At 39.4% G+C, this 25,474-nt stretch overlaps 1 long non-coding RNA gene across 2 annotated transcripts in view; it reads left to right on the top strand.

Moving 5' to 3' along the window:
• Nucleotides 1-12,148: 12,148 nt before the first annotated feature.
• The window catches only part of LOC308072710, a 64,498-nt gene continuing 51,172 nt past the window's right edge, over nt 12,149-25,474 (top strand). For both annotated transcript variants that reach the window (XR_013931754.1, XR_013931755.1), the window contains exon 1: nt 12,149-12,248. This is a non-coding gene — a long non-coding RNA (uncharacterized lncRNA). The remainder of the gene's footprint in view (nt 12,249-25,474) is intronic.

Raw genomic sequence — 25,474 nt, 5'->3', positions numbered from 1 at the left:
TCTGATTCAGCCCCATAAGCCCCCCACCTCATAGATGCTAATTGCAAGGATTAGGGCACACCAAGACACTCAAGCTCCACTCCTGTGGGTTTGGGGAGAAACAACACATTTAAACATTCCAGCTACAGTTCCCTTGGAAACGTACATAACAACAACTCAGTAAAACCATGGGTTTCTGTTTTCTTAACCCTTCAGGACATTGATTGAACGAATACTTCCTTGAGGAAACAGTTCAGTCAACCAGATATACTCAAACACTCTTAAATCCAGCAGGCCTTTTCTTACAAAAACAACATCAGTTAAATTCCATGTCAAACTGGTCTCCTCCCCTAACTAATGGGTTTAATTCAAACACACACATACACCATTAGCAAACCCACCATCAAAGCCTGCATGAAAAAAGACAGTAAAAACCAATCCCGAAATGTCAATGTTTCATATCATTATAAAGTTCCTGTAGATCAGAGGACACAGACAAAAAATACACAAGAAATTCTATAAAGCACAGAAGTATTCTTAAGAAACAAAACAATATTAACATTTGTGTAGATTATAGAATACAATATCATTCCTGTCAGTTATAGCAATAATAATGTCTATAGCAACTTTGTAATGACTCCTCTGGGAATTTAAAATACTTCATAAATGTTAACTAATACTATGAAATAATAAGATTTACACCATCTTTATGAAATAGATGCCCCTGAGTTTATTCCACTGCCCAATGAACTGGAGGTTCCATGACATTAAGCACATCTGCTCTTTAGCAGTGGCTGTTCCTATCACACAGAAGTTTGGAAGAGGAACCTCCAGCTGAATGCATGTGCAGGGTGGTGGAAGTCACCAGACCTCACCTGTACCTCCCAAAGAGCTGGTGTAGATTTTGGGCTGTCATTAGTAGGCAAAATTGGTGAACATGCTCACAAGGCCTCAGTTAATAGCTGCCACACCAATGGGATTCTGCAGGTTTATTTAAGTCAATGTACTGTCCCCTACTGTCTTCCTCAGAAGTTTAGGTTTATGAAAGAAAGCATTAAAATCTTTACCCTAGGGACCTTTATCCTAGAGCATGGTCATCAAATTATGTATAGTGATTGTCTGAAGAGAACTTACCTTGCTTCCTCAGCATAGAAGATGTGATTTGACCTAGCTTTTTAGGCAAGAGAAACCATCAGTACCTATGATAAACATGTAACTATTCCTTAACTATCAGTGCACTGATGCACACTGACTTTATGCAAAGGAAGAGACTGAAGCTACAGAACTAAATCAGGGATCAAACAGATGTTGGTGCAGTCTAAAGCAATTACAGTTCATAACCCAGCTTTTTCCCTCCTTTCTCTCTGTAAGCTTTAATTTTTGTTATTTTCAAAAGGAGTCTGCATGACCTTCCCTTAGATCTTCCATCCTGTGATGGCGAGGCACCTTGTCACATTTTGCAGCTTCAAGCAGATACAAGAAAGAGTAACTAACTATACCTGCAAAATTGTTGAAGGCTCTTTAGCCTTGAACATCTAAGGCTCCATTGCTCCAGCATTGCTTTCCATCGATGGAGAGGGCTCACCTCTGCAGCAGCTCCTATATAAATCTCTGGGAAGCAGATACACACACCCCACCTCCACCATCAGCCTTAGTTCACAACAGTTTGTTAAAGATTATGCAGCATCCTCGCTAACATGTGGTTGCCAGGACATCCTTGTTCCCTAGCCAGCTACTATACTAAGGCTTTACTGGCAGCCATCCGGCTGTGCTTCATTTAGGAACCTGTGCAGCAGTAAAGGCTGTGTTTTTCCAGTTTACTGAGGAAATAAGTCAGTTAGCTGGTTAGTTTGTTGCTTTCTTCTAAAGACCCTAAGCATTTGGGGAAGCAGTAACTTTTCACAGAGGATTGTCTTCCTCTTCACTCCAAACCAGAATCTAAATCTTACTGCAGAGAGCTTGGATGTTGCACTAACCCAGCTATTGTGGATCCTAGATACATCAGTGTGGCACTGTGCCCAGACCAGCACAGGCACAGAGCCACACATGGTGATACTTTCCACAATTGGTCTGGTAACTCCTAGTTTTTGTCTCTGCAATGTGGTGATATTGTCTTGCTCGGGAGGAGAGAGAGTGTCTTAGCATGTGCTGCCGTTTATACATATCCCGTTTCGCTAAAGATCTTACAGCACCACAGCAACACAAATCCCAGCTAAAACTGCTTTTAATGTCACGTTTTCTTGGGCCAACTGCATTTCAGATGGAAGGACTATGATGGTACTAGATAGCTATAAAAGGACCTTGCTTGCCATTTCAGTTAGTGTTGGTGACACCCAAAGATGTGGTAATGCTATTGTCGATTCCAGGCTGGACTTCTGCCCAATGGCTTGGATGGGCTTTGGTTACAGAAGCTGATTGCAGGGTACATGGTGCCAGCAGCAGGCACAAACTGTTGCTACTGCAGTACTAAATGTCCAGAGAGCGCCCAAGGCCAGTGTCCAGGCTGAATGAAAAGCCAGAGGGAGGGTCACGCCAAGAGGACAGCTTGACAGGATTTTATTGCTCATGCCGTGATTCTTCTGTCCACTAAAGCCTCTGGGGTGTCACTGCTTTTGAGTTTCTCATTGCTAGAACAATTTGTGCTATTATTGCCGTCTTGTGGTAACTTAATAGCATTCATGCAGTAAGTTCCAGGTAAAGAAAGGAGGGGCGGCACCCAGATGAAGATAGGATTTACTGCCTATATTATATTCCTGCCATTTGAAAAGTAGAACAGGGTTCCACACACTAAGGATAATTGAGACTGAAAAAAAAATATCAATAAAAGGCAGGTGCCACTATTGCTTCAGCTGTCACTCATACACCTAACAACTACCTCCTGTATATCAGTCCTTTATCTGAGAATTAATGCAACCTAAACTATACATACCCTGGAATAGGCAAGTGGAACAGGCAAGGAAAATTTTCTTTTTCAAGCTCTTTGTTTTGAAAAGGCAAGAAATACAGCTCTATGTCTAACACTAGGAGAGCTATTCAAATTTTTGAGGTCTCCACAACCTTAGGCAATCTGTTCTTATAGCACCTATACATTTTTGCTGATTTGGGTAGCAGTTTACAGTCAAATCCTGGTGTCCTTTTTATCCATACTACTTATGTGTTAGCTTACACTTTGGCTTTAGTCTGGGAGAAGCCAGCCAGATTATCTAGACAAAGTCAAGACAAATTAAACACCAGATCTCATCTAAGGTATCTCCCTGCAGGATGGGTAAGCCTCACTTTAAATCACTATTCTAAGACTGCAAGCACAGCTATTGAGGACAGGCCAGATGCAAGCCATGTCTAGTTCCCAAAGCCTGGAGTGGATTAAAAGGCATGACTGCAGATCTAGTAAGGGAAACTTTAACATAGCTTGTAACAGATGAACTAAGATTGATATCGATTACTAACACCAAAGTAGAGATTCTTGCACTCTAAGGCTGCCATAGCTATCACTTAAACGCACTATATAATAGAAGTGGCTGATCCCAAAGACTGGTTAATGAACTAAGGCACATTGTCAGTGGACTATGTGTTTTTGATATATAAATATATATATACACACATAAAAATGCATAAGGATTATATGTATGTGTAGTGCTTCTGATTGATAGTACCTGAACTATTGTTAGAGGAAAAAACATTGTATTTGCAATTCATTAGATCTTACTATTTAGAAATAGTAAACACTGTATCTGTGCTACTAAGTAAATATATGAGGCCAGAAAAGCAATGTAATAGCAAAAGAAAAGATGGCAGATGAATTATAGAGCTACATCAAGCCTTACCCTGATACCCAAGAAGCCCTGATCATCAGTATTCAGCCCTTAGTATTGCACATATAGCTTTAGCATTTCAGTCCTAAAAACCTCAACCCAACCAAACCCAAAACAAAAAAATCCCACAAGAATTTGGCTTTTGTTCACTGTGTGAAAGAGGAGTGCATAGCTCCTCACATAGTCCCACAGGACATGCACAATTCAGTGACTCACTCTATACAACCTTTCACTGGAGGAATGTGCAGGCAGCAAAAGTATTTGTGATACTAATTAAAGATCAGAAAATCCTCATTTAGTAAAATGCCCCTTGGCAGGCTATTTCAAAATAAACTAGACATATTTCTGTCCAAAGTGATGGAAAGGGCTGTATTTCTCATCTTACTTAGAGAACAGGGGATTAAAAATGCACCCTGGCTGGGGTGAAATAGGTTATAAAAATGATACATAAAGCATTTTACTTCAATGCCGACAAGGGTCCAAACTAAAGAATGGCCCTTTAGTCTAAGGATTGAAAAATAACAGACATCTAGACAGAATAAAGTCTCATTGAATATAATGAGCTATTAAAAAAATTGGTAGCCTTCTTCCTAAAATAAAGCAATGAAAAATTTCATTCTTTTTGTCACAATTGGGGGGGGGGGGGGAAGTGAAAATGTTATAACTGATATTATGTCTCAATGGAACACAACCTACAGTTACAGTACCAAAGTTTACCAGAAGACTTTTAAAACTGAGACAGTATTTTGAGACCATATTGTACCCAGACCTAAAACTTGGAGCATTTTGACCAGCTTCATTTTGTATAGAACTTGTTGAGTGGCCAAAAAAAAAAAAAAAAAAAAAAAAAAAATCAAAGGTAAATTAATAAGGTATCTGAAAAGATCTACATAACATATAGTTTTGCTGATGAAAAGTAATGCACACAATGTGAACTGATATTAATAAATGTACAACATAATGCGTTATCCTTTGTGGTATATATAAATGTTGGCTGTACTTACGTTTATTTGGCAGTACTGTTGTCATGGTTACCGTTCAGCTCTTTATGTTTTAATATGCCCTGTTTTGTAAGGTTGAGGTTCAATTCAAGTTCATGTGAAGCAAAGCAACTGAAGTTTTTAGATGTGGCCTTTAATTTAATGCACATCATTTTTTGAGAGGCCAACTTGAAATACTTTTGGCATGACTTTAAGACATACAAAGCACCTTCAGAGTCAATGCCCTGTATGCAGTGACTTGAGTCATGAACAATCTGCCAAATGGCACAGTCCCTTACAGTCTTATTTTAAAGCTTTATATACCTGTTTCAGTTGGTATAGAGAATGTTTCTGTACTCCTACAGCCTGAACCTACCACCTTTAGACACTAAATGTACAATGTGTCGTTCCCGCAGCAGCATTTATTTCTCTGAAACTAAAGGAATGCTTGACTGTAACGTTGTAAAACATAAACTTAATTCCTGTGTGCAACATTGATAATCCAATACTTTTGGTCCATTGAAATGGAAAACTCCATTTCCCCTGTCATTTTTGTTTTTCCATGGAAACAGATGGACCTGCTCTGCAAAGTAGCCTCTTTACCTTATTAGCCTCAAGAAAATCCTTTTCACCACTCTAGCAGGCCACCTGGAACTGCAGAATACTCCAGGAATGGTTCTTTCTTTGCCTTCCCTTTTCTCAATTTAACTTTAGCTCAGCAGTGTGGCCAGGAGGTGTTGATCTTTTTTGTAGTGCAGTGCATAGGAGCGGAGCCTGGTCTATAGGAAAAGGTAACTTTGTGGTAAAGTTTTAGTAGAGCCAACTTCCCTATCAGCATGTTACATCCAATTGAGAATTTAATATTGCCTACTTTTCTCTTTGGTATAAAAATGGGAAAGGAAAGGGTAGGGGAGAAGGAACATTCTAGATCAGTGTCTCTTAGTATTCTAGGTTCATGTCTTGCATAGTCTTTCAGCTTTTAGTATTTCTAGTTCTTGACTCCTCTCAAGAGTGGACACAGGTAAACTAGCTGCACCTGCTGTGTTCCCCATGGCAGGTCTTCCTATGGCTTCAGCACTAGCGTTCTCTTAGAAGTATTCAAAGACATTCAAAGACTTTGATTTCTTTTCCTCTTGATTGCTGGGCTGTTAATTTCTTTTGGTTCCTTAATGGCACGGTCCTTGGGGACATCCTTCTGCAGTGGGATGGCCCAGAAGAATCTCTTTTCAGATTGTCTCTACTCATTCATACAACTCACAAGTGTGTAGGATGCAATTGTTAAAAACTCTTGCCCTTTCCAACAGCTCCAGAACATTTCTGAGGCACTAATTTAGTCAAAAAGGAAAATTCTATGTGTAGGACACAAAATGCAGCATAAGGTACAGAGAACCAGGTCTGCATTTGTGTTATGTGAATATATACACTATCACCTGAGTGCCTATGTGCACATATACAGCTCTGTGTGTGTATGTCACAGAGACGTGTAATAAATGTTATTATGGAATTTAGAAAAAAACCACTCCATTCCTTCACCTATCTTTTGGGGACCCATTTAGATGTATAAGTAGGGTTGATACGTCTCTGTGTGGGTGTGTATTTGTAATCAGAGATACTCAATCATATTCTTTTTTTATCAGACATCTCAACGTTATTTCATTATTTGATCTCATGGTGTGCATTCTTTATGGCTCTTCACCTATTTTGATACTAAATGGGCCACTAAGTTATAAGCTTTGTCTCCTAAACCCTAGAGTTAAGCATCATCAGAGAGCTGAAGATGAGATGTAAGCAAATTGGATTGAAGGAGGCCTCTTTGGCCCCTGTTTCCAATTCCAGTGTATGTTCAGATGAGTGGAAAATGTTTGCTGCTAATCTCAATGCAGAGCTTCCAGTTCATTGCACAAATAATACACTTCCATACACTTGATGATGTGGTCTGTGATCTATGGGAAGAGGAAGAGAGCTCCGAGATGAACTCCAGATGCACCTATTTGCTATGCTGTTGGCTCTGGAGGCCTAGAACCATGCAAAATAGCATTTCAAAAGTCACTTTCTAGGTCACAGCATGAGATAGTAGTGATAACATCTCTAAACAGGCTGCCTTTGCAGAGAAAGCATCACCTGCTTTTGCACTGTGTTAAACACGGAACTGATTAAGACACTGTCTGGCATTGCAGGGTACAACCTCTCCTCTAGCAAGTGAGTTTACAGTATAGATGTGTGAGAATATTTTTATCACAAGCCCATGCTTTTAAACAGGTTATCAGCAAAGCACCAGCAGGGGGCCAGAAAAACGAAGACTACTTTTTGATTTGTTCATTAAAATAAAATAATTATTTAAAGCCTAACTAACTGATCAAACTCTGTACTTAAAAAAAAAAAAAAAAAAAGTCCTCATTCTGCCTGCTTGATGTTAAATGGTAAAACAGCACAGGAGTGAAAATATCCTGGAGCCTTGTATCATCTTCATTATCTTCACTGGTGAAGTGAGTGAGTGAGTGGAGAGGTGTGAAATTCCAGCAGAGAGGAACATGCTGTTTTAAGAGGAAGTGCTGACATGCAGGCTACAATTAGACAAAAAATGACTGCTGACATTTAAAAATCATTACAGAGAGGAAATTGTGAGTGTAATTATGTCATCATTGACACTGTTCAAGTGTGCTGATGCATTTTTGCTGATCAAAATCAAGTGTTTATATTTGTAAATAGAATGCACTTAGCAACTCTATCAATGGAAACGTTCTAGCCAAGAACTAAGGAAAACGGAGCCAAGTCATTCTGACAAAAAACTTTTTTCCTTTTTGTGGATTTTCAGTATTTTGATTTCAGGATAATTTCTGGCTAACAAAATTGTTTCTTGCTATTTAGCATTTTGGATGACTGTTTGATCAGGGTTTGTTTGTAGGGATTGTTTTTTTGTATAGAACAATAGGAATGGCCATTCTAGAGCAAGCCAAAGGTCCGTTTTGTCAATACGTATCCTAGGCCTAACAGTGGCCAACAGTAGATGCCTGCAAAAGGATATAAGAGAACAGTAAATATATAATGATATTAGCTACACCAGTCTTGCAGCTTCCAAAATCTGCTGCTCAGGGACTTCACAGACTGCTCAAAACCATCATAATAATGAAGTCTTTCTGACTGGCTTTAGAAATAGCCTGATATAATGTCAGCAGGTGGCAAAATATGTAAATGTTATCATTTACTGGGAGAAGGGGAGTTTGTTGACTGTGCTAATACTGAATTCTTGGCACTGCATTATCTAATACAGTTCTGCCTTAAGTCCTGTTGTAAGTCCTTTACCTATGATATATTATCACTCGGTGACAGGGAAAAGTGACCAATCTATGATACATTGAAATGCTCAGTTCAGAATGGACAAAATATCTGAAAGGGTACATTTCTGGTTGATTCCAAACCCAGATTTTTTTATTTTTTTTTTTGTATTGGTGATTTGGGAGATTATATATAAATACAGTTTATAAATGTGAGAGCAGAAGTGTTTACAAAGGTTCTTGAGGGAAGTAAGGAAAGATCTTGGCTTCTGCAATGAAATGTCCACAACAAAAAATGTCTATAAATGCTAGTCCTCCTGAGGATGGCATTTTTGTTCACAGTACTCTGGAACACATTTATGATGGAGATTAAGGAAGGAATAAAAGCATGGACAAGATAAAGGATGCTTAATAATGAGGTACTCCACATTATCAACACAGTTATTGAAGGCTGTGGCTGACACAGAAATATGAATGTTGAATGTCAACTTCAAGTTAAAACTAACTATTCTTCACCCTGAATCTACTGAGCTATAAAATTCCCCTTAGTATCTCTTTGTTATTTTTATAAGAAATATAAAAATTGGTTTGTCTTTGCCTTTTCTTTCTGTTTTTTTCAGTCCTCTGTTTATTGACTTTGCCCCTTGGGAAAGGATTTTTTTACAATCCACCTATTAGTTTTCTGGGTGTCCTCCTGCAGCCAGTTTTTCTTCTTTTGACATTGGGTCCATCAGTTTCCATCAGTGTCCCTGTTTCCTGGATGTCAAAACGTATATCCAGTCAAATTGTGTTACCAGAATAATGTCAAGCAACTTTACAGTCACCACATCAGCAAAAGAGCTGCTTTCATGATGTCAGTTTATGATTGGATGAATACTGTAATTCATTTTTAGAGTGATAAGGATTTCCATGTCAAAACACAGAATTCTTTGTGTCATTGAAATAGTAGAAATCCGTAGTTAGGGAACAACCCATGCTGGGTGTCTTGAGAGAGGCCAGTCCTGCAGATATTTTGGATGACTGCTTACTGAAATAGGGAATACTGAAAAACCCATGATAGAGGGCTGTAGAAATAGGTAACAAGGCTTTACTAGTGTACAAAAATATGACAGAAAGAATAGTATGTTGTAGTTTATATTCTAACAGATACTTACAAGGCTACTTCCATCTTCATCTCCCCTTTCACTAATTCTGAATTTATTTTCTCTTTGGAATCAGAGTTTTCCATATGTAATATTTGTGGAAAGCTATTTAATTGCTGCTTCTAACAAGGTAAAGAAAAAACATTTTTGCTGTTCTCTGCTTGTCTTTGAATGACAGATGTTGAAAAAAATCACCTTTTTCTGCTCTGTAGACTGGTGCCACACACTTACTCTTCTTAAACACATCATTCCAGAGCAGCTGAACTTTGAAACCTGGCAATATCTAGTAATTTTTTTAGTAATGTAACTGTATTTGAAAGACATTACTTTGTCTGAAATTTTAATGAACACAGGATTGACAGGGTATTGCTGAGTATCAGGGATGTCAAGCAGTTAAAGCCCCATACCAAAGGGACATAAACTCAAATCAGTACCAATGGACAGCCCCGTGTAATCCACCTAAATGTGAGGAAATTGGCACAAGTTAAAGACCTGATCCTGAAAGCAGAATTGGAAGGGGCTGTGAGAGGTCCCCTGGTGCATCCTACCAGTATAGTTAAATTTACATGTTGGTTTTGCTTTTAGCTTAATAGTGATTGCATTTTTTTTTAATTTATTATTATTATTTATTTATTTATTAAGACCACGATGGGCATTCTACAACTTCCCTGATAAAATTTATCCATCTGCACTTCTGGAAACCTTTCACCTAAATTCTAATCTTGGCATGACCTCTTTGAATGCCTACCATGTAGTTCTTTTTGCAGGATGAATCTTTCAGTCTTTGAGGGTAGCCCCTAAGAAATCTTCTAGCCTGTGTAACACAGGACTTTGCGTTTTCTTTACTTCACTTGGGAAGCACAGGTGGTGTTGGTCTCAGAGTATTGCTGGGTGCTTTGTATGAGGCAGAAGGAACAAACACTTCCCAAATAAAACACTGCATCAGCACTGAAATTAGAAAAAAAACCCTGTAAGCAATAAAAAAAAATATGGAAGTCCTTGGAGACTGGAGGGTATCTCCTTATATTGTCTGCATTCCACAATATTCTTTGCTTTCGCTGTAAAACTATTTGTCAGTCTCTTATTTGCCAAGTCATTGTCAACATAACATAATGCAAATCATGAGCTGCTGCTCTGATACTGATAGCCCAATCCTGTAAACTGTCTCCATTTAATCATAAAGGGCCCTTTAAACAGCAAAAAATTTTAAAAGTCTATTTTGCCAGTCTTTCCTCAGACCACTCACCACAGTGAGGTGTGACCTTCAGAGTAAATGCTGGCATTGAAAGACACCTGCAGTATTGTTTTCCTGCATTGTGTATTCTTAACAAAAGCCAGTGCAAATAACACGTGTACTAACAATGTTCAGAAGAGTGATTCTACTTGAAGGACTTTGGGTATAGCAGCGGGAGAGAGTATGTAGCACTTATAGTAATCAATGCAATTTCTTATCAGTTTGTTTTGATGACATGGAATGATCTACCCTGTCAGCTTTCAGACAGGGACCAAATGTTAAACCCCTTTATCTCCATTGTGAGTAGTTATCTATCCAGGTTGTCTTTTCTCATCACTATAGCAAGGTAGGGGATTTACCAATAGACCTAAAAAAGACACTGTAATCCGAGTGGAGACCAGTGACAAGTGGTGTTCCTCAGGGGTCAGTATTGGGACCAGTGCTCTTTAGCATCTTTCTTGGCAACATGGACACTGGGATTGAGTGCACCTTCAGCGACACCAAGATGTGTAGTGTGGTTGACACACTGGAGGGAAGGGTTGCCATCCAGAGGGACCTTGACAGGCTTGAGAGCTGGGCCTGTACAAACCTCAATGTTCAACAAGGCCAAGTGCAAGGTCCTGCACACAGGTTGGTGCAATCCGAAGCACAGACACAGGCTGGGCAGAGAATGGACTGAGAGCAGCCCTGAGGAGAAAGACTTGTGGGTGCTGGTTGACAAGAAGCTCAACATGACCCAGCAATGGACACTTGCGCCCAGAAATCCAACTGTATCCTGGGATGCATCACAAGAATTGTGGTCAGCAGGTCGAGGGAAGGTATTCTCCCCCTCTACTCCACTCTTGTGAGACCCCCAACATAACAAGGACATGGGCCTGTTGGAGCAAGTCCAGAGGAGGCCACGAAGATGATCAGAGGCTGGAGCACCTCTCCTAGGAAGACAGGCTGAGAGAGTCGGGGCTGTTAAGCCTGGAGAAGAGAAGGCTCCGGGGAGACCTTATGGCAGCCTCCCAGTGCCTAAAGGGGCCCGCAGGAAAGCTGGGGAGGGACTTCTGACAAGGGCATGGAGTGACAGGACAAGGGGAATAGCTGGAAGCTGGAAGAGGGCAGATTTAGATTAAATATTAGGGAGAATTTTTTTCCTGTGAGGGCGGCGAGGCGCTGGCCCAGGCTTCCCAGAGCAGCTGTGGGTGCCCCATCCCTGGCAGTGCCCAAGGCCAGGCTGGACGGGGCTGGGAGCAACCTGGTCCGGTGGAAGGTGTCCCTGCCCATGGCACAGGGGCTGGGAATGGATGATCTTGAAGGTCCCTTCCAACCCAAACCATTCTACAATTCTATGATTAAAACAATGCAGCTCTACTTCTTAAGGCTACTTCTATATAAATGCTAAATAATAGTAACAGAAAAGGGTGTTGCCTGATTTTTAGTAAAATGTACTGTAATAAGAATAATTATTCCTTGATCCATTCCAGTTTGAGAGGCTTCAGCTGAGCCTGTAACTAAGTTACACTGTCATAAATGAGACTATAGCAATCAGTCTCAAAACCTGTTAAATCTTTCAGTTCCATGAATGTAATATGCTATTTCTGCTGTACAATGAATTAAATGAATACATGACCAAGATCTAGATAAAAACATGCAGCAGCAAGTCTGAGGGCAACACTGTATAAAATAAGAACAATTTAAAATGGAGTAATATGATTTATCAACTAAAGATTTTCAGCTATAAAAGAACCTCATTCTCTTCCCCCCCAGCCAAGTACAACCAAAAAGAAGATCAGGAAATCTGAAAATGTGGGAGCAGAATAACAACCCAGCAAAGAATGGTAAGAAAGGAAAATTATAAGATAATATCCAAATTTCATTGTTGAAGCATTTTTGCTTCTGTAAAATACTGCTAATTAGCACTATTTACTCAGGTTTCATTAGTTGAATTTTGGTTATCATACATGTGAAAAATTATGCAACTTTTAAATCTTAATTACATTGTTAATTGGGATAACTTTATGATCATGTTGTGATGCCTCAAATCAGTGAAACATTTCTCTGTTTCAAAGTTGATCAGAGCTGGTGACACTTCAAATATAACATGCTGCTGGTACTTTTCGATAGATTTGAAATCATTAATTATAATCTTTTCATTAGATTACTGAGTTTTAAATGCTACTATCCATAAACCAAAAAATATAGCAGTATTGGGATGTAATATCATTTTCATACTTCATGCAGCAATTGCTTCTGTTTAAACAATTTATATTAATCATGCAAGCATGAACCATTCATACCCCAGGGTTCTATGTCCATCACGACAGCGAAGCAGGTTTAGATTTAGACACAGCTGCAGTTGGCAGAAGCAGTACTTGTAGTGGAACAGATCAGAGGCGTGGGAGGTTTGATGCCAGGGCATTTGTAAACCTGGTAGGTTCGCCATGCTGAGATAATGTAAGTCAGTATTGTTTATAGACATTAAGACACTGCATCAGTTTATGCCAGCTGAATATCTGGCTTCTGTTAGCATCAGTTCAACCACTTTACTTTTAATTAAATGTTGAAAGCAGACATTGGCATGCCTGGTGAAAGCAGTCCTACCAGAGGGACTGAAAAAAACAGAAACGAGCCATAGGACAAGGTACTGGGTACTGGTAAGGCTTCAGCTGAAGTATCAGGTCCGGTGATGAGCACATGACTTCCAGAAAATTGTTAAGTGACAGGAGGCAGTGATATTAGATAAAAGCTGTGAGAAGAACCAAAAATCTAGAAGATACAACTTAAAAGTTAAAATTGAGTAATTGGAGATAATTAGTGTGCAGGGAGATGACTGGGATAACAGTCTGCACATTCAGAAAATGGTGGTATAAAAATGAAGAAATGTGCTTAGCAGGTAAGAAGAAAAGTGAGAACAACGTAATTAGCAGCAAGAAAGACTCATACTGGACATTAGGCAAAATTTTCTAATGCTAAGAACCAGCTCAGACACAGCTTGCTTTTGGGGAAGTTATGGAGGTGCTGTGTCACAGAGGTTTTAAGAACAGGCTGGACTGATGTCAATCAGAAATGAAACATGTGACTGGCCCTATGTCCTTAAATAATCCCTTACGTCCTCAGCATCTTAAGCTTTCTAGGATGCATAAAGTGCTCCAACCTCCTGCCAATCTAGAAGTTCTTGCAAGCATTCAGTAATTCTCTGCTGCTCTGTACCCTAGGAAGAAGTGGCATTTCTGCTAGGACAGTACAACACTCCCTAATGAATATGCTGAATTGAGGCATTTCCCTGGTTGGTGTGCTGCTGCCATTGATCTGATACCTATGCCCAGTGTAAAGCCATAGATTATATTAAGTAAGCCTGCAGTACTGACCTTTTGAACACTTAAATCCTAAGTATACTTAGACCTTACCCATGCATGATGTGTGAGCCAGAATTTACAAATACCATTAAGTTAGTTTTCTATTGGCTTCAATGATATCATCAATAAAAATTGAAGCATTTCCCAACTGATTGAGGTATGAGAAAGATGGATTGCCTTCTCCCCACAGAAAGATAACTCACAAATGATTCCACACAAAGATATGCAGTCTTAGATTGAGGCAAAGCTGGTACATGATCTTCGCTAGAACCTAATTGCTGCTGTGAAAGAATGGGACACTGCAGATCTTTTACAGTTCTGGTTCTGGTTGTCTTCAGAGTTTTCATTATGCTCTTCAAGTACGCCACTCCACAAAGCAAAGTTCACATTGTGCTTCAGCGTCATCCTGGAAGCTGATTCATGTGCTATGCTTTGTGTCTGTTTTAAGACCAGGCTCTTCCCTAGCCTGCCTTACAACACCAAGCCAAATTCCCATCAGAGCTACATTAAAATGTTGCTACCTCTTGGACTACTGGGCATAGTAAGTAAGCAAAATTAAAAAGAAAAAAAAATAAAAGAAAAAAAAGGAAAAAAAAAAAAAAGACAAATTAATAAAGCCTCAAAATTAAAAATGCCTTTGTTTTTTTCCCATCTGCATGTAAGTCAGTATTTCAGGAGACAAAATAAAGATCTGGGGAACAAAAATCATAGGTAGTGTAAACCATTCTCTCTTTTTTTCTCTTTATGGGAAAGCCTAACTTCTTGCTAAGTAGAACAACTCCAGGGCTGATCACAGGAGAGCTCCACCAGCCTACTCTGTTACTGGCTGGGTAATAACAGTATTTTATTTTCCACTGCAGCTGAACACCTGTCTTTGACATAGTCACTTTGTACCTGAAGGTTTTAGAAAAGCTTTTCAAATCATCGTAGAATAAGTAGGAATATGCCACGAGTGTAGTTGTAGGTAAAACTAAAAAAAATCCTGGTTTGTTTCTGGACAGTTGGTTACAAGCTCTGCAGCTGAAGTTTTCAAAATATGCTTTCAAAATAAAAAATCCTCACTAAATGCCTCTTGAAAGAGTAGACAGCCAAAGCAGCTTTGAGCTTCACTTTGCGCTTCACTTGTAACAGTTATCTGACCCAGCCTCACACCTTTCAGCCTCTAACTCTGTTAACAGGTCACCACAGCATAGTGTTACATGCTGTAACCTTGCCCTGCCATTCATGCTTAATGTGGTCATGGCTTGACTTTGTAAGGCATGTTGGGACTCCTGGCCAAATTTCATTGCTAATAGGGGAAAAAGCCAGTCTGACAAACTGAACATTTCCAGCGCAAGCAAAGGAAGACAGAATTGCTTTTTACTCCAAATACACACACACACACGTGTATCTATATAGACACACTCATATATATATATATATGTGTATAATATCTTGCTAGCTGAAGGCTTCTTTATGTTGTATTTAAGACTTATAGTGTTCTGAGAGAAAAACAACCATTCCCCTTGTCAGAAAGCTGCAACTCAGCCAGTCAGTTCAGTATGAGAACGCCAAGTGAGCCATTTGAGACGTGTGATCTTTCAGCTGCGCAGCATCCCATTCATCATATGCTTCAGAAATGTAATATGTAAAGCTGGAAAAAACAGAAGCTGCAGAGGCAAGAAAAATCAATTAGCAGGAAAGCCCATATATGAAAAAAGGCCTGCACAGAATCACCACGTTGCCATTTTGAATTTCCTAAAGTGACCTACTCCATCTTTTTAGATGATCTTGGAACACATTCTCTACATTAGGATGAGAGGATAGGAATCTTCTGGTCCCCTAATTAGGCACTGATAATTTAACAGAACACTGCAGGACCTAAAGTGCACAAGGTAGCACTAAACACAAAGTTGGCTTTATATCCTTCTCTCCACACCCCTGCCCCACCAAAAATTTCAGATATGGCAAGCCTCAATGTTAGGAAAGAGGCTGTTATAGTTTGCAAATAGTTTCCATCCTGGAAGAAGGCGCACCCAACAGAATTTAAGCAATGCACACTGCAATCTCAGTTACAGTGCCATAAATGAGGATCAATTCCACTGAGGTCAGAACAGTTATTATCGGTGTGAGACACATGAGGATTGAGCCCTGTTAACAGCAATAGAGTTAATTCTCATCTACTTTCCCGTAAGTCAGAGCACAATCTGGCCCCTAGCTTTCAGTTGGACTCTGTCCACATAGTGGACGTAGTAGGCCAAATCTGGCTGTGAATTTCAAGAGAATAAATGTGGAGATACTGATTTTATTGGAGCCATTCCCAATTACAGTAGTGCAAATTTTGACCCAGAGACTATTTAGAGTCCAGGCACCAAGCAGTGGCCAGCAGTTGATGTCCCATCATACTTTGGCCTAGGTGGACGGGAACATTCAGAGTGCAGACTGCAAAAGCATTTCTGTGCGATGTGAGGTACCATGTTTCAGACCTATGTTTGATCATGGATGAAGGCAGCAATTCCAGAAATAAAGCGGAATGCACTAGTTCCTCTCCCACCCCCAGGAATATTTCTTGACTTGTTAACTATTGGAACCCGATCTTCATGTAATACAGGAAATGTGTAATAGTGATACCAACAACCTTAGTAAAGTGCAAGCTGTGAATTGCCCTGGTGAAGCTGAGCAGCCCCAAAAGACAAAAATGTTGGTATGCCAGCTGTTTATTTCTAATGCAGGTGAATGGCTTTTAGAAATATTTAAACCAGCTGGAGTATACTCAACCAAATCTTCATTAATGGGAAAAAGGATAGAAAGAAGAAAGGCAATAAAACATAAGAAGAGCATACATGACCACATATACTAACGTAAACAGAAAAGATTCTTCCTTCAGTGGCAGAGGCAGCAATACAGGCAGTGGCAGAAAGGCAGAGCTGAGCAAAAGGTTACAGAAACCGTAGTAATTAGAAGGTGAGTGAGAAATGTAGCTGTATACAATCAAGTCCCTATTAAGCATTCTCTCTCATTATTATAGGTTGAACTGATGCAGAGCTTAATGAAGCACTGCTTTCTGACAAATAATAAATATACCACACAAACTAATTTCAGAGAAAGTGAGACTCTTCCTGAATTTGAATGGAATTTAGCAAATAGGCCCAAATGAAACAATGCAGAAAAAAAATTACAATGTCAAAACACTTCATTTTAGTATTTTCAAAATGGAGTGTTTCATTCTAGAACTGCCAAAACACTTCTAAAAACTTTCAAAACAAAGCCTTTTAGCTGTTCATTTTAAAATTGGTCTAAATTTAAAAAGAAAAAAAGCCTTACAACATGTGAATCAGCCCAAGACCAAAAATGAAGTCATTCTTTTGAAGCTGAAATAAGTATTTTGGGTTGAACAAAAATTATACTTTTCCTGATTATTTTTTATTTTGCCAACATTTTTTTAAAGCTTGATTTGACCAAAACTAAAATATAATTCTGAAAAGAAAAATAGTAGCTAGATAAAACCATTGACTAAAAGTTCATGCATTACCAAGCTTCAGTTCTAGGTAATCTTCTGCCCAATTAATGCCTCCTTGAATTTAATGGAGCAGTTAGGCCCATTGCTTTCCAAAAAAAACTATTCAAGCTTATTGATTTACTTTTAATTGGAAATCTGAAGACATTTCTTTTTATAATGGTGAAATAATAAAGGTTCCATCTGAAAACTCCCAGTCAGAAACACTTCTGTAGCCATGCAAATGGTAGATTTAGGTGCCTGATGGCATTGCTGTTCTCTCTGGCACTGTATCAGAATCAGTGTCCTGCTTAGCCTGATCCTGGAGCTCATTTTCAGCCCAAGCTCCCTGAGCATCCCTACTGCCCTGGCTTGCTTGCACTCAGGCCCTAGCCTAGCAGGGGGTACAGAGCGAGAAATTAGCTCGCATCCAAATTCTGCTTCACAGGCAGCACCGCTGTCACATGCTGCAGCCATTTGGCTGCATGAGCTCCTGTCCCTGCTTGAGCTCAGCCATGTAAGGCAGTAAAGATGTGGCAGTTGTGAGCCCCCTCACAAAGAGCATGGAAATGAAGCACCAAACTGCCATCCTCCTGAGAGGTGTGGCAGTAGCACTCCAAATCAATACTTTCAGCCAGAAATATTTGGCTTGCAGGTGTTTGGCTTTCTGATGAATAGCTCTAATTTTCTACAGAAAGCAGATACTTTTTTGTGGAAAAAATATTCTCACAGAATCCAATTTTCCCTTTAAGGAACAGATGGAGATGGAAAATTTTTAACCTACAAGATGTAGCAACATGTGTGATTCCCCCCCGCCCCCCCCCCCCGCCTTCCCCAAACAGTCTTTTCTGCATACCCCATTGACTTGCCTTGCTACAGAAAATTGCACTAAACGTCACTGGCTCTGAGCCCAAAAGCCCACTTTCCCAAGCACTATCAATGGATTTATTAAAGATGTTTCTGTGCATGGACCTTTTTCTCATATACCAATCCCATTAGAGGTAGAACAATGTACTACTTACCGCACTGAATGTCACTGGATATTATGCTCATGTTCCAGTGTTGGCCAATGGGAAAAAAAGTGTGCTTGCACATACCTGGAAACACAGAGAAGACAGAACAGGTCATCAGGTAAGGGGAGTCAGGTTTTGTAGCTATCTTAGAGGAATAAAAGATTTTATTACCAATACACGTGTGCAGACATTCAAGAACTTATTTGGTTCCAAAATAAAAAGTGAAAACATATCATAATAGGAAAAGAAATTCATCTATCAATGTTTGGGATTTTTTATGATTCAATCAGCAAAAGAAAGGAAATCCAGAGTCAGAGATCACCCCCTCCCACTGTCTATCACAACGGGTGACCATCCTTAATTTTACCCAGCTATGTCATATTGGTGACCAAATATTGGAGGCTTGATCTTTTAACTTTGAAGTTTTCTGGTATTAAGCCAGAACCACAAAATTTTTGAAAACGCAGTGCTTGACTGAATTGAATGTAGTTTTTCTCTGTGAAAGTAAAACCAAACAGAAAGCTTTCACCCTTCCAAGAGATAATTTTTAAATTGTCTTTGACCCTTTTTCTTCATATTTATATTGGCTCTTTGATTATTTGATTAAAACTGTAGGAAATCTAATGCAAAATACTATTTTTAAATAACAAATAAGGAAACTATGATATTTTTTTTCAAACTACTGCCTTTTTTTATAAAAGCTTTCCAGATTTAGCTTTACATTTTTACACATTTTAGCATTATCTGAAAGTTAATTCAAGTAACACATTACATTGGCCATGCATTGTAGTATTTTGATGTGTCACTGTTGGTTGACTTTAAGTGTTCTCTTTAGGAATATTTGATATAGAATAGAGGGTCCAAATAGAATAGGATCCAAAATCAAGTATACATATATAATACATACGTATGCATAGGTATAAATATATATACTTGTGTATACATATATGTACATATGTATATGTAGCCTACAAAAATCGATCATAAAAATGTAGTGTTCACCTAGCCAAATACAATAAACACATCATTCATTACTTTAAAGTTCAATTGACCTTAGTGATAACTTTTGCTGAATACAGAATATTGACTCTAGCCACAGTAAAGCTTACTGAGTGTAACAAAATATTTTAATAGAGCTATGCCTAAATTAAAGAGACCTTGACATAGGGAGGCTTCAGTGGCCGATACGAAGGCAGCAAGTTTTTGTGTCAATAAATGCGGTGGCATTTGCCAGGTAAAATGTTGTAATAATCCTTTGGGCGCTACTTCCCTCCCACTAATGTGTTGGACAGTTTAGATTATCGCCAGTAGAATGAGCTGGAAACCAATGTAAATGCAAAGAGAGAAAGAGAGAGGGAGAGAGAGACAGTTCATTTTGCAGCCTTGTTTTCCCTGCATTCCCACTATCCTTGCACTAAGAGTTGGTGGTATATACAGAATAATGGAAGAGGACGAAAAGAGCTCTGGGAACAGGTGGAAGCATGGAGTCAACAGAACTGGGGGGAGAAAGAGGGAAGGAAAGTCAGGAAAAGAGTTATGGAGACATTACAGGAACTGTAATGGAAAGGAATGTGAAAGGAAAAGAATCAGGCAAGCATGAGCATTAGAGAAATTATTACCCACTGTTAGAGCGCCAGAACTTGGATCCGTGTGCCACATTGCTCCTAGTGCTGTGCTGCTAAGCGAGGCACAGTAACAGAAAAGAAGGGAAGCAAACAACTTGTAAGTCTGCATGTCAGTCTTCAGTCAAAGCTCCAATCCAGTTCTCATCTAGCTCCTTCTTAGCTCTAAATGGACATATAAGTCTGGCTTAGCTGGCCATGGTGCAGATAAGCTTGCAACCTCATCAAAGAACAGCAGGTGTATTTAAAGAAGCTCTTGCAGCTGCTTTCTGATAGATTGAGGCTTTCATTCCCTCCTGTATCCTCTTCATGTCCTCTTCCCACCTTCCGAACTTGCCTGCCTTTGCCCTCACACAGGGATTGTGCTCCTAATGCTGAGCCAGACTGCCCACACCTCAACTTGTCCACAGTGTTTCTTTAGTGTGGACTAACAGCAGTCCATGATGATGATTTATTATAAACTTGAAGTTCTCTTTTCCTTTGGGAAATATTTGTAGATAGAGATTATTGTGCAGTATCTGTAGTTTCCAAGTACCCATATGCAGGATGAATTAGTCAGAAATTATTCGCTGACTCTGCATTTACACTGTAGTCTTCCTGACAGAAAAAAAATTGCTAACTTATTTGTAGCAGAATAAGAAGACCTCTACTCTACTGTTTGCAAGCTCTAGCTGGCAAATGAGAAATGAAAATGACTTCAAAGTAATACTTATGCTAAGCTCATTTATAACTAAATTAAATTACAGCTTCAGGAATGAATGTCAGCATTAGCTTGCACTGTGCTTCATTGTCACTATAGTATTACAATTTGTGGTGGTAGGCCTATCCATTCAGACATACATACCTCTCAGATGAGAGGTCAGCAGGTGAGTTACTGAGTTACATGGACATGCACTGAGATTCAGATGGAGCTCCAGAAAATTGGCTCCAAACGATTTCTATGGATTGGCTTCTTTAGATAAAGAGTCATGATGAATGCTCCGTTATACCAGAGGCAAAGATGTTTTTGCAGAAAAAGTATAAAAACAAATGGATAGTCTGTTTTTTACATGGACAGACATATAAAGTTTCCTTACATTGTTTTTCAAGGAGAGCTTTGGGCTGGGCTGTTATTTGTGAAAACGGTTCCACCTTTTTTCCTCATGTTTTTTGTATTTGATGAACCTAGGACTAATACCAATATTCATTTCAGTCTTTAATGAAGAAATATGTTCATACTGAAAGAGAATGCTCAAGTAAAGGGCACCAAAGGAAGTAAAATATTTGCAGGTCATGACATTGATTCTGTTTTTAAAGAAAATATGGGACAGAATCATTGCAGGCAGATTCACTGCAATCCATCTGTGGTAAAATAATGACAAAATACTCTTAGTTAATTAAAAATGTCAGAATTCAAACTAACTGTTATTCATAAGAAATTATTCAGCTAGCTGAATCCATGGAGTGACAGCTATAATAAAAATCAGCAATGCTTCCCCCACCCCCCCAAAGAACTCATAATGTGTTTTTAATTAGAGGAAATCGAGTTTGAGTTTTCAAAAATCATGGGAAATTTCTGTGTGACCAGACTACTGCTACCTGGTCCACTAGTGCCAGCAGGAGTTAAGCGTTAGAGGTGGCCTGTCCCCCACTCCAACACTGCAGGTTTCCCTGGGGAAAAGGTATCCCCAAAACAGAAATTGTTTAGCAGACTGTAAATGAGAAGGTCTAAATAATGGTCCAAAATACCAAAACTTGAGGAAAGTTCAGGCTCTAAGCTGAACTGCATGGCTTATATGCAAAGAATGATAAGAACTGTAATTTTTTTCCCCAAAACTGAAGGAGGGCAGGGATTCAGTATTTTCTTTAATCCTTGCTTAGATAGAATGGACTTGCAAGAGTTTGGCTTCAGTTCTAAACTAGCAGTGAAACAGACAAAAAGAAGTGAGAAGGGAAGTGTTTTCTAACACAGTTGCATAAAGCTGCTTTGCTAAAACTGTGCAGTGACATGGCAAGGTACATTATAAAGTTAAGCAACTGAGTCAACTTCTTGGCTGCAAGATTTCCATCTGAGGGCAACTTGCTCCTATTTTGATTTCTACGTTCCTGAAGCCAGCAGGACTGTTTTCTAAGACAGTGCATGGGGTAAGGGAAACATGAGCCCTCTGCTCCTGAAAGTTTCGCAGAGCATAAAGGCTTTCCTGACAACAGATATAGCAGCTGTAAAAATTATTTACACTCCAACAATCAATGTTTCAAGGAACTTGTAAGAGATTTGCATCATAATACATAAATTAACATGGAATAGGTAAAAACAAATAAGGCTCAATTCTGAATTTTGATCAGTTTTCCTTGTTTTACTCTTGTTTACAGTTTAAACTCTTCTTGCTCCATAACCACAATATTTCAATGCCTATGTAAAAACCAAGCGGAATCATTAGATCTTAGACAGGCACTGGACTCCAGGCTGTTGGTTCCCAAGCAAAGATACCAAAGTTGAACCAGTCTATCTCTCTTTGTTTAGAAAGTGCAGAGAGAATGTTTCTAAGTGAGAACTTATATCCTACAGTCTTAAAACAATAACTTTGATCCCAGTGACTGTTAGGCTATGACAGAGTTTATCTCTTTAACAAAATAACATTATTCAAGATACATAGATGTATCTTTATATTTATTCATATGTTTATATACATCTTTATGTGTATTAACATACACATGAAGCAACATAATCGTACTTACTAGATCACTTCAATAATGAAAGACTTAGAGAATATAACAGATCTTTTTCACAGGAGTGGTCCCATTTACCTCAATGGAATAATTTGCTGCAATAAGGGTTTAGAGGATCAAGTCTGTATAACAACCATCTGTGCTCCTTAGGTTTTATCCTCAGATAACATCATTCTCTGGCAACAGAAAGAAAATGCCATGTTGACAGGTAACCCAACCTGTTTCCAAACAGCATGCCAAGTCACCGACTGCTTGAGTGTGACATTTGACTGCAGTTGTTTTCACGCTTTTGATTTATTCTGCTACTCTCACCAGTGGCCTGTTTCCCCTGTGCAAATTCCTTCAGACACATTAGCATGGAGACTGTCACACTGCTTGTGCACTGGTCACAGCTGAGCCCTAAGCTATTTAGCCGACACCCTGAGAATGACCCCAGCCAAGGTGGTGGCTCTACACTCTACCTTCTGCATTGAAAAACATGGCAAGAAGACCCTCACCGCTGTAGCAGTTACTACAGCAGACACCACAAAACTGCTAGTTGTTTCTGTGAAAATATGTCCTTATTAAGACACCAAATGTTGAGCCTTCTGCAAATATTTTAAAATTATGCAAAATAACCTTCACTACAGTATAATATTACTGCTATTATTATACTTAATAAATTAATCAATTTTACAGATTTTCCCTAACAAATGTTTTCAAAGGGAAACTAAGACCAGACTGCAGGATTTGGCATTTTGCAGTAGCCACAAGTAACAGTGTGTTTTTTAGGCAATATTCTGTCCATATAATAGCAGTTTCACTGTAAGAATTTATAACCTATTTCTGATCAAAGTATTGCAAAATCATGATGTAGTTAAGGATTTTTGTCAGACACAAGGTGTCAAGCTTTATTTCAGTTTTACTTTTTAACAGTTTAACTTGCAAATAAAACCCTTCCCTTTTGCAATGAGCAGCACACAAAGAAGAAAGTTTATCAGCAACATTTGCAAAAACGTATTTAGGGTCAGCACCATAGAATCTGGCTTGTTAGATGTCTTTGCTAAAGACAGGTTTCCCCAAGAACCTGTGCAGAGAATTAGATTTCTAGAAAAGGGTACCAAGGGGAATAGCTATGAAATTAGATGTCTGTGGATGGTCCAGGGCTTAGGCATCACTGTATTTCTTTCCTCAGGGGCTTCTCAAATGTGAACTTTCTCATGTCTGATGTGGTGGGAGAGGATTGCAGAATAATTAGCAGATTCTTCTTAGTCAGAGCAGGAATGAGCTTAACAGCTGAGTGCCCCAAGCACCTGGTACCTGGCTGTCTTGTACCGAGAGACAGGCTCCTTTCCTGCTAGGGCATTTCAACCTGGTCTGAAGAGGTCGAGTCTTCAAAAGAGGCACTGAACCAGCTAAAGAAGCATTGCTAACCTATTTGGTGGTGGCTAAGGCACTTCCTGGTGTCTGGGAAATTGTGATTCAGATACCTGTTCCAGAGTAGAGTGAAGAATGTCTAGGACACAGAAAATGACAGAGAGGTAAAGTAGCAAGGAGCCAACTCCAACTACTCAGAAGCTTCAGCCTGAGTCAGAGCACCTAGAACTTAGTTAGCTGATGGTCAGCTTTAAAGCCTGATCCAAAGGGACCACAAGGAAACAATGGGAGGACAGAGTTATCTGTATAGATGTCCTGCAAATCCTCAGCAGTATCATTCTTGCAGGAGGATTTCTGCTGCTTCCCAAGGTGACTTAAAGGGAAAGGTTCATTAAGGAGGGGAAGCAACCAAAGTGAGCCTAGAGGAAAAAGTCTTCATCATGCAGTGTAAATCTGTTCAGATTACTCCAGCCAATGGACCCGCCAGATTGTAAGACAAACATGGGGAGAAATATGGTGAATGGTTTCTGGGTTATGCGTAGTGGTACTATAATATCGGTCTGATATTTCAAGTAGCTTCTGATTAGCATAAATACAAGGTTATCACAGAAAACTGTTGCTGTAAATCTTCACAATTTAGCATCACAACATTCTGCCTATTGCCTCCTATGAACGATGTGATGCAGAACAGGGCCTGCTGTTGGAATGAGATAACGCAAATGCTGTGCCTGCATACTGAAACCGAGCTTTCACTTCATGTCTCTGTGGTACACAAGAAGGAAATAGACCACCAAGAAATAGTAACATTGACTTTCATAGGAAGAAATGCAGCATGAAGCCATGAAGTTTTGCTAGAACTGGATAAGCTGGACCTAGAGCTGTGTGAAGCTCACAGCTTTAGTTTGCCTTCACTTCAGCAAATTTTGCCAATAGACTGGTTTGCTTTGCTTGGTTTCCCACTAGTGAATTTCAGATTCGTGTTTTGGAAAATCAGAGCTAGTGCTGAACCTAGGCAAATTTTGCCACGTCCTCTTTTCCTGTGTACATTATCAGCACACAGTTAATCTTCTGCTGTCTCTGACAGTGTAGTATCATACATGCTCATAATTTGCGCAAACAAGGAAAAAGACCTAGTGCTGACTTAATATGACCTACTGCCACAGCACTTCCAAGGTCATTTACCTGTACCTAGAGAGAAAATACAAGAATTTTTTAAGGGTGAAGGATTTGCTTGGCTGGTGGGATCTTCAGAGCTGCAGATCTGTGCCCACCAGCCATGAGCTTTGCTTTTGTAAACACATTCCTCCCATCTACCAAACAGCAGGCTATGGTTATTGGTTCAGGTTGGGTAGGATAGAATCACCTGTACACAGAGCTGTGTCAGTGTAACAGAAGGTGCAATACTGTGTGTTTAGTTAAATTGGGGTTTTTTTGCATGAAAACCCATTTAAACCAGAGTTATGTGGGATTACACTGGGGCTGGATCAGGTGAAAATACCATCAGCGCCCACTCACTCCACTGAAGTGTTTTAA

This window comes from Falco punctatus (assembly GCF_963210335.1).
Source record: "Falco punctatus genome assembly, chromosome: 13".
NCBI classification, from domain to species: domain Eukaryota; kingdom Metazoa; phylum Chordata; class Aves; order Falconiformes; family Falconidae; genus Falco; species Falco punctatus.
The sequence above is the reverse complement of the archived record's forward strand: the minus strand, read 5'-3'. Positions and strand labels throughout refer to the sequence as shown.